This window comes from Ranitomeya variabilis, chromosome 6 (genome assembly GCF_051348905.1).
Source record: "Ranitomeya variabilis isolate aRanVar5 chromosome 6, aRanVar5.hap1, whole genome shotgun sequence".
NCBI lineage: Eukaryota > Metazoa > Chordata > Amphibia > Anura > Dendrobatidae > Ranitomeya > Ranitomeya variabilis.
Window position 1 is genome coordinate 354418540 of NC_135237.1, and position 9963 is coordinate 354428502.

Below are 9963 nucleotides of genomic sequence, written 5' to 3' on the forward strand. Positions count from 1 at the left end.
GAAGCCCTGAAAAATAGTATTCAGGCGGATCCACAGACGGGGCCAATGACGTTATTGAAGCTGATGAGGTCACTTTGTTCTCTCTCTGTGCCAATAGGAGAGGGGATGTAAGTAAAGTATGATTGGTGGAATTGGTGATGTAATAAGGAGTGAAATAGGCTCTGGAAAAGCTTTACAATGCATTGAAAATTATTATTGAGGAAAGCATGATTTTATAGGCTTCAGAGAAATAGTCCATACAGGGAACTCCCAAACTTTTCTTTCAGTGCCAGACCACTGAGGATGCTCAAACAAAATTAAATGTCAGGAAGGCTTTAGTTTGCAGTATTACGCCCCTTTGAGGAAGCGGAGGCGCCCTAGCTTTCTGTGTCGGAGCAAGGGGGCGACGGTTTGTGGGTTAGTATTCTCCCTTTTTTATTTCCTGCCAAGATCGACATATGATATATCATCAATAGGGATGAGCGTAGCCGTAGAAGTTCAGATTTGACACAAATTCCAGCCTGCATCAATGTCCATAAATGCTACCAAGATGAACTGGTTTAATTCAGCCATTGTCTGATCAGCTTGCGAAGTCCCTGCCTATGTTGCGGCAGTTGAACAGACATGCAGCCACAGCGACTCGAGCATAGTATTCAAGCACGCCGAAGATACTCTATTTGCACACGAGATTGGTCGGCTAACACCTTATCCAAGCACGCTCGCTCATCACTAGTGATTACCAAAAAACTTCCACAGAATTTCACTGATTCAACTGTATACCCACATTGGACCACTCTAATCTGTAGTTTTCACTAGAGGGTGCACATAAAGAAGTGAGATGACACTAGAGGGCAAAGGCCACATGAAGTGCAATGTAATGTGAACCTGCTACCTTGCTGCACCTCCCACCTTACGACTGCGTGGAAAATACAGCGTGCACTAGTTTATTACGTATCTCTGATGAAACGCTCATTGAGGTTTATGGATGTGAAAAAACAATGGATCAACTATATAGCATCCGATTGTTAAGGATACATTCTCCTATTAACCCGTTCACGCCGCAGTCAATTTTAGTTTTTTCCTCCCCTTCCTCCCAGAGCCATAATTCTTAAATTTTTCTGTCCACACACGAGGGCTTGTTTTTTGCGGGACAAATTGTACTTTTGAATGACAAAATTCATTTTACCACAAACAGTACTTGAAAACGAGAAAAAAAAATTCCAACTGAGATGGAATTGTGAAAAAATCCCAACTCTGACATTGTTTTTTTGGCAACTGTTTTCATGGTGTTCATTTTGTGGTAAAAATGACCATGCAATAGGATTCTCCTTTTCTGCGGGGCAAGTTGATGTTTTTATTAGCACTTTGGGCATCCTTTAATTTTTTCCATTTACAGAGTTTATGAATCGGGTTGTTTTTATATTTTGATAGATGGGACATTTGTGAATGTGGCAATACAAAATGTGAGAACGCGCGGTCGGAAAAAGCGGACCGTCGGCAGCAAAAAACGTTACATGTAACGTTTTTTGCTCCCGGCGGACCGCCACAACACGGCGTAACCGTCTCACGACGGTTACAACGTGTGTCAATGTGTCGCAAAGCGTCGCTAATGTTAGTCTATGGGGCAAAAACGCATCCTGCAGACAACTTTGCAGGATGCGTTTTTTCCCCTAAACGACGCATTGAAAAAAACGCCAGTTTGAAAGTAGCCTTAAAGAAAAAAAAAGTGTGACACAAACTAACATTTTTTTCCTTAACCCCTTTCTGACATCAGACGTAATATTCAGTACATATGACCTGGAATATTACGTCACTGCGATCACTCGCGCACAAAGGGGGTGCGTGGGCAATCGCCGCCAAGTGTCAGCTGATTCTGACAGCTGGCACTGGGTGCCAGGAGCAGTCACATCCCCCAGACATGGATTAAGGCGTGGGACAGAACAACCAACAGGTGAGGGATAATGTTATTTATTTTTGGTTTATTACAGAACAAGGGCTTAGGTGGAATAGGTGTCAGGTGGGTATAACTGTGCTTGTTATTTTTAAATAAAAATGGAAAAGTGTGTTTTGTTTTATTTCTAATAAAAGACTTTATTCTGGCTGTGACTTTATTTACCATACAACTATAGGATTAGTAATGGATAGGTGTCTTATAGACACTTCTCCATTACTAAGCAGTAGGCGTGACATCACCTGACAATACAAAGGTGACATCAACCCCACAAATATGAACCCCACTTGCCACTGCTGCAGGGCAAGTGGGAAGAGCTGGGCAAAGATATGCATTTTCTGGGCAGCTGCAGGCTGTTTTCAGGCTGGGGGAGTCAATATCCATGGCCCCTTGCCAGCCTGAGAATAATAGTCCCCAGCTGTCTGCTTTAGCAAAGCTGGTTGTCAAAAATGAGTGGTCCCCGTGCCGCTTTTTTTAAATTATTTACTTAAATAATTCTAAAAAAAATGTGTGGGGACCCCTCTATTCTTGATAACCAACCTTGCTGAAGCTGACAGCTGAGGGCTGCAGCCCCCCAGCTGTGAGTTTTGCCTGGCTGGTTATAGAAAATACAGGGGAACCCATGCTGTTTTTTTCCTTTATTTATAGCTCAGGCGACGACTGATGAATACCCCTATCAGCCGCTCCCGCTATCACTGTTGTTAGCGGTAGCAGGGGTAATAGTCCCATCAGCAGCCGCCTGCTGTCTCTTTTATCACTTAAACATAACTTGTCATTCTCCCCTGCTTGCGCCAATCGCCGGCAGAGTAGGGGAGAATGATGAGCCGTGTTCAGCACCCGGCGCCGAGGAACAGCGCTTACTGTAACTCTTCTTCCCCACATAGATGACATCCGTGTGTTATCCATGTAAACAAGTGCGGGACGTTTCCGGCCCATGCGGTTGTTAAAAACAGACGTGTCAGTGTGTTTTGCCCATGGACACATAGTCCATGGAAACACACTGACATGTGAACAGACCCATTCACTTGAATGGGTCTAAGTGTGTAAGTGTCTCCGATACGTGTGAAAACTGTCACCACATATACCGGAGACAGCGACGTTTGAAAGAGTTCTAAATCTGGTATCACTGTAATCGCACCGACCAGAAGAATAAAGTTGTCTAATCACTTATACTGCACGAGGAGCGGCGTAAAAAATAAATAAAACCAATATTAGGCATCGGGATTCTCCCCCTGTGCGAAATGGATCCCAAGCATTTTCCGGTACTGCGGTCTCCCATTCAGGTTCGGCCGCTGCAGGTGCTGCTCAGCACAGATGTCGGTCCCAGCGTCTTGTTCGGGCTCGTGGTATACGATTGGTTACTGCTGGCTCTCCAGCCAAGTCTATGGTAACCAGTGATATACAGGTGCAGCCTTGCGCTCCAGTGTCTAAGTCCAGAGATCACCTTACTGAGCATGTCCGTGATGTGGCGCCTTCTCATTGGTGGTCGGACATTAGCTGCTGTAGTGAGTTGGCAGCTCCGGATTGGCCGGCGGCCGATGCCTCGACCGACTGGGCGTGTTTGGGGTGGAGACTAGTGTATAAAAGGCTTTCAGTGGTGAACGCTCTAGTGTGAATTATGTTTGTGTGTGGGTGGATACTTTACCACTCTGTCTGAAAGTTTGTGTGTGGCTGTATAAGCTCTAAGACTGTACACGTTGGCAGGCAGGTAGCACCTCTATGCGGTTTTGTACCCATGGCTCTATACCTTAGTCTCTAGCCTGCTACATGCTTAGAGTGCCGTTCTGGCACAAGTTCAGTAGTGTCATGACTGGGGTAAGTAGCCGCTTGGCTTAGCATCTGTTTCGTTCTTGTGTGCGGTTAGCACAATTCAGTTACAGAGCAAGCTCAACCGTTATGTTTTACTTCTCTATGAAGGCAACAGGGTATTGTACCTAGCATCATAAGAGTTCTTTCTTTCGGCTCAGCATCTACTTCTTTCTTGTGTGCGGTTAGCACGGTTTAGTTGCAGAGCAAGCCTTATCCATGTGCTAACGTTCCTGTGAAGTGAACAGGGTTTAGCACTTAGCACACTTCGTGCAGTACCACTCGGTGCACTGACCACAACAAAATGCAACATGTTAAGTTCGGCGCAGTGTCAAAACGACGCAAGCGGAGGCATCCGCATACATTTGCATGGCCTGCGTACCCAATGTTAAAGATAGGTACGCAGGACGCATGCCAACATAGGCGGAGCTGAATGGAAAAGGTGTGGTAGTGGGTGGGGCTTAACAGAGGAACTACGTAGCCCTCCGCAGCTCTGCCCTACGCAAGTGTGAAACAAGCCTCCCACAGTGTGTTTAAGGTAACGCTTGCTGTTTTCTTCCGTCATCGTTCATACTTGCAGTAGGTGGACCCCGGGTTGCGATTGCACTTTATTTATTGCAATCCGCCAACCCTAACAAACAATTCTTCACATGCTGTTTATTTCTTCATTCTGCCTTCCAAAGATAGCAGTAAGGCTCGGTGCACATTTATCCTGGGCAAAGCGCTTGCACCAGGGTTTCCGCATAAATCTCTGAAATACGTGATTCAGACGGAACCTCTGGCGGAAAATTCCCTATAATGAGGCAGATGGAGGAACGGATCCCCTTAGGAGTTACACCTGAATCATGTCACTTGGAGTTTTAGATAGAAACCCTGATGTAAGTGCTCAGCGTAGAGCGCCAGATAAACGTGATCCAAAACATTATGTACAATGTTCCCAATAAAAGCTTCAACTCAATCCAAAAAAAAAGCAAGCCATCGCTCAGATCTGCCATCTGTTAATGGAAATATAGGGGGGCTTCCACGTTACAAGTAGCACAAAGGCTCTGGAAAAGCGAAATGGCTCCTCACCCACCAAAAGAAATTCAGCAAATTCTCTGCTGCAAATCCAAATACTCCCCTCCCTTCTGATCCCCAATGTATACATAAACCATATATTGCGCCCATATTTGGCATTTCTGAAGAGAACAGAGCCCGCCTAACTTACGGGTGCAAGCCTCCAGAAGCACGGGATGGGCATAACGTACTGGTGACTGCAACATACTGGTCACTACAATGGCAGTTTGAAATTCACAATCGGCAACATTCATTGCGGTTGTTTCTGGAAAATACCAATGAAGTCAAAATCGTCACTACAACGGTAGATAAATTCTCCAAGGGGTATAGTTTCCCTAATGGGGTCACTTGCTCTTCTAGCAATTAAGGGCTTTTTATATGGAGTCCGCAAACTATCCTAGGAAAATCTGCACTCCAGAAGGAAAATTGTGCTCCATCACTCCCGGAATCTCTCTGTATGGCTAAGCAGTACTGTACAGCCACACAGGGTATTGCCACGTTCAGTAGAAATTCTGGGAAAAAATTTGGTGCCATTTGTACCCACTTCTTGTGTGAAATTGTAAAATCTTTTGCCAAAACAAAATTTTGGTAGTAAAAATGTAGCTATTTTTTCTTCACTGCCCGATTGTATAAAATTCTGTGACAAAAATTCTGTGACACACCCATGGTGTCAATATAATCACTGGATCCCTAGAGGAATTGAGAGGTGTAGTTTGTAAAATGGGGTCACTTATTGGGGGTTCTGCTGTTCTGGCACCTCATGGGCTCTTCCAGTGGGTCATGGCACCTGCAAGCCATAACAGTGAAATCTGGCGCTCCTTGCCTTCTGAGCTTTGCACTGTGCCTGAAAAATACTTCCCGAATACATGTAGGGTATTGGCACACTCAGGAAAAATGGACCTCAGTTTGTTGTAAAAAAAATTCCTTTTAGCCCTTAGAAAAATTAAAATCTTTGGGTAAAACAACATTTTAGTGGTAAAAATTTAATTTATTCTTTCTTCAGCGCTCAGTGGTATAAAATTATGTGAAGCACATGTGGTGCCAATATGATCACTGCACCACTAGATGAATTCATTGGGGATTGTAGTTTGTAAAATGAGTTCACATATTGAGGGCTTCTGTTGTTCTAGCACCTCAGGGGCTCTGCCAAAGTGACCTAGCACCCTAAAGCCATTCCAGCAAAATCTGAACTCCAATATGGCGCCTCTTCCCTTTCTCAGCTTAGCACTGTGCCTCGAAAGTAGTATTCTCCCACATATGGGAGTAATGGTGTACAAGAGAAATTGCACAACAAATTGTATGGTGCAATTTCTCTTGCTACCTTATGAAAATGCAAAATTTGGAGCCAAAATAACATTGTTGTAAGGAAAATGTGATTTTATTATCTTCACGGCTCAACAATATAAACTTCTGTGAAGCACTTGGAGGTTCAAAGTGCTCACCACACATCTAGATAAGTTTCTTGGGGGTTGTAGTTTCCAAAATGGGGTCACTTGTGGGGGTTTTCCACTGTTTAGGCACATCTGGGGCTCTCCAAATGCAACATGGCGTCTGATCTCAATTCCAGCCAAATTTCAGTTGAAAAAGTCAAACAGCGCTCCTTCCCTTCTGAGGTCTGCTGTGCCGCCAAACAGTGGTTCCCCCACATATGGGGTATCAATGTACTCTGGACAAATTGCACAACAACTTTTGGGGTCCATTTTCTCCAGTGACCCTTAGGAAAACAAAAAATGTTGGGATCTGAAGTAAATTTTTTGTGAAAAAAGTCAAATGTTCATTTTTTTTAACCCCTTAAAGACCAGAGGTATTTTTGGTTTTGCATTTTCATTTTTTGCTTCCTTCTTCTCAGAGCCATAACTTTTATTATTTAGTCAATATGGCCATGTGAAGGCTTGTTTCTTGCAGGACGAGTTGTACTTTTGAACAACGCCATTGGTTTTAACATATCAAGCACTGGAAAACGGGAAAAAGCTCCAAGTGTGGTGAAATTGCAAAAAAGTGCAATCCCAGTTGTTTATTGTTTTGCTTTATTTACTAGGTTCACTAAATGCTAAAACTGACCTGTCATTATGATTCTACAGGTCATTATCAGTTCATAGACACCTAACATGACTAGGTTCTTTATCTAAGTGGTGAAAAAAAATTCCAAACTTTGTTAAAAAACATAAATTGCGCCATTTTTCGATACCTGAAGCGTCTCCATTTTTCGTGATCTCGGATTGGGTGAGGACTTATTTTTGCGTGCCGAGCTGATGTTTTTATTGACACCATATTTGTACAGATACGTTCTTTTGATCGCCCGTTATTGCATTTTAATTCAATGTCGTGGCAACCAAAAAAACGTAATTCTGGTGTTTTGACTTTTTTTTCTTGCTACGTTGTTTAGTGATCAGGTTAATCCTTTCTTTTATTGATAGAACGGGCGATTCTGAACGCGGCGACACCAAATATGGGTATGTTTGATTTTTATTGTATTATTTTGAATGGGGCGAAAGGAGGGAGATTTGAACTTTTTTTAAAAAATATATATATATATTTTTAAACTTTTGGCGTGCTCCAATAACCTGATGATCAGATCACTTGTATGTAGTAGAATTACTCACTTGCTATGAGCACCGACTACCGGGCGGCACTCACAGCAAGTCGGCAGTGACAACCATAGAGGTCTTCAGGAAACCTCTGGTTGTCATGCCAACCCATCGGTGACCAGCAATCACGTGAGAGTGTCACCGATGGGTAGATTTTAGGCGTGATTACCAGAAGTGCTTGTTAAATGCCGCATTCAGTGCTTGACAGCGGCATTAAACTGGTTAATGGCCACAGGTGGATCGCAATTACACCCGCAGCTATTACGGGCACGTCACCTGTTCAAAACAGCTGACATGTGCCGGGAAAGATGTGGGCTCTCTGCTGGAGCCCACATGAAAGGGAGGGAGTCCAGAAAGGGGTTAAACATTCCAAAAATTTCTGTGAAGCACCTGAAAGGTTAATAAACGTCTTGAATGTGGTTGTGAGGGTAGTTTTCAGAATGGTGTCACTTTTGGGTATTTTAAATCATATAGACCCCTCAAAGTGACTTCAAATGTGATGAGGTCCCTAAAAGAAAAATGATGTTGTAAAAATGTGAAATTGCTGGTCAACTTTTAACCCTTATGACTCCCTAACAAAAAAAAAAAATGGGGTTCCAAAATTGTGCTGATGTAGACATATGGGACATGTTACTTATTAAAGGGAACCTGTCACCCCCCAAAATCGGTGGTGAGGTAATCCCCCGATGTTACCTGAAAGAGGAGAAAAAGAGGTTATAATATACTCACCTGGGCGGTCCCGCTGTGGTCCGTGGTCAGTGCGCAGGCATCGGGCCTCTCTGACCTTACCGGCGCCTGCACACTGCAGTACTTTGCTCTGCCCTCAACAGGACAGACAAAGTACGCCTGCGCCGAAGCAGCGGCGCGGAGACCAGAAGAGGACGTCATGGAATGAAGAGAGGAGGCGCCGGAGCGGACCTGAGACGCCCATCGGAGCGGACCTGAGACGCCCATCGGAGCGGACCTGAGACGCCCATCGGAGCGGACCTGAGACGCCCATCGGAGCAGGACCGCCCCTGGGTGAGTATAATCTAACGTCTTTTTCTCCTCTTTCAGGTAACATCAGTGGCTTATCTACTGCATTACAGAATGCTGTAGATAAGCCCCTGATGCCGTTGAGCTTACCTCACCAGCCATTTTGGGGGTGACAGGTTCGCTTTAAATATTTTCTGTGACATAGCTCTGTGATTTAATGGGGGGGGGGGGTTAGGGGTTTAAACAATAGGAGTGGGGTTCGGTATCGCAGATCCCACCAGCTCACTGTTAAAAACACAATGACACAAAAAAAATACAAAAAAAACCCTATGGTGGATTGGGGTTTTCACAATTTCACCACCCTTGGATTTTTTTTCATGGCTTTCAGTACAATGGTAGAATGAGCAATGAGCAGTGTCCAAGGTGCAACTTATCCTGCAAAAAATAATTATAAAAGTTATGTCTCACGGAAGAAAGAGTGAAAAATAAAACAGCAGAAAGACAGAAGTGAAAGTTGGTCACAGTGGGAAGGGGTTATAGGAGCCTGTGCCCGTGTACGCTTCCACTTGTGACTCTCAGGACCGTCTGTCGAAGACTAGTGTGCGCCGTTATCACCTCACATTGTCAGTCTGGGCTGCGCCCTGCTGTGCTCCTACAGGTAGGGGGACACCAGCCCTTCAAGGGACGAGAACCATGAAGGCCTCCAGCCCGGAGACAACCCGCCCGCCTACCGGAGACCGGAGACAACCCGCCCGCCTACCGCACACCCAGCCCGCTCACCTCAGCCACTGACTGACGAAGATAGCAGTCTAGAATGGAGTAGGTGATGTCACAGGAAGGGGCGGAGCTTCCTCTGTCCAGTGCCGACCTGCTAGCAGAAAGCAGCGTACAGCTGAGGGGGCTGGAGAGATGGGACTTGTGATCCTGAGAGCCCTCTGAGGGGCTACAGCATGGAGTCATGAGGACATAGCCAAGCAGTGGTCCGAGGATGTATATTGGGGGCAAAGAAACGTGGATGATGTTACTATATGGGGCTGCTTATTGGGGGGCTGCATGTGGAAGGTGAGGGTAAGGCAGGGTGCCCACTATCAGGAGCAGTAGCGTTTGGGACGCAGCGTGTTTTTGCTGTGTTCTTATTAGGCTGGTTTCACACTTGTGTTTGGCTGGTCTGCGTATGGCTGCGTACATCTTCTGTTAGGCTACGTTCACATTTGCGTTGTGCGGTGCAGCATCGGCGACGCAACACACAACGCAAATGTAAACGCATGCACAACGCAGCGTTTTGTGACACATGCGTCCACTTTTGCATGGTTTTTGGCGCAGAAAAAACTGCATCTTGCTGCGTCCTCTGCACCCTGACGCATGCACCACAGTGACGCATGCGTCACAAAACGCAAGTGCAACGCATGTCCATGCGCCCCCCATGTTAAATATAGGGGAGCATGACGCATGCGTCGCCGCGGCTGCGCCTGACGCAACGCTAATGTGAACCTAGCCTTAAGCTCAGCCTGCTTCTGCATGTGTCCTGTGTCGTATGCGGACATGCGTTGTATGTGGATGTGTCCGCATGCAGCATTTTGACGTGCCCGCTGACCAAACGGGAATACA

The 9963-nt window shown here is 45.4% G+C and overlaps 1 protein-coding gene across 1 annotated transcript in view; it reads right to left on the bottom strand.

The window, feature by feature from the left end:
* The window catches only part of LOC143782474 (thiopurine S-methyltransferase-like), an 81023-nt gene extending 71743 nt beyond the window's left edge, over positions 1–9280 (bottom strand). Inside the window, exon 1 of the mRNA XM_077269948.1 lies at positions 9136–9280. The gene's annotated coding sequence lies outside the window, so the exon portion shown is untranslated. The remainder of the gene's footprint in view (positions 1–9135) is intronic.
* Between the last annotated feature and the right edge of the window lie 683 nt (positions 9281–9963).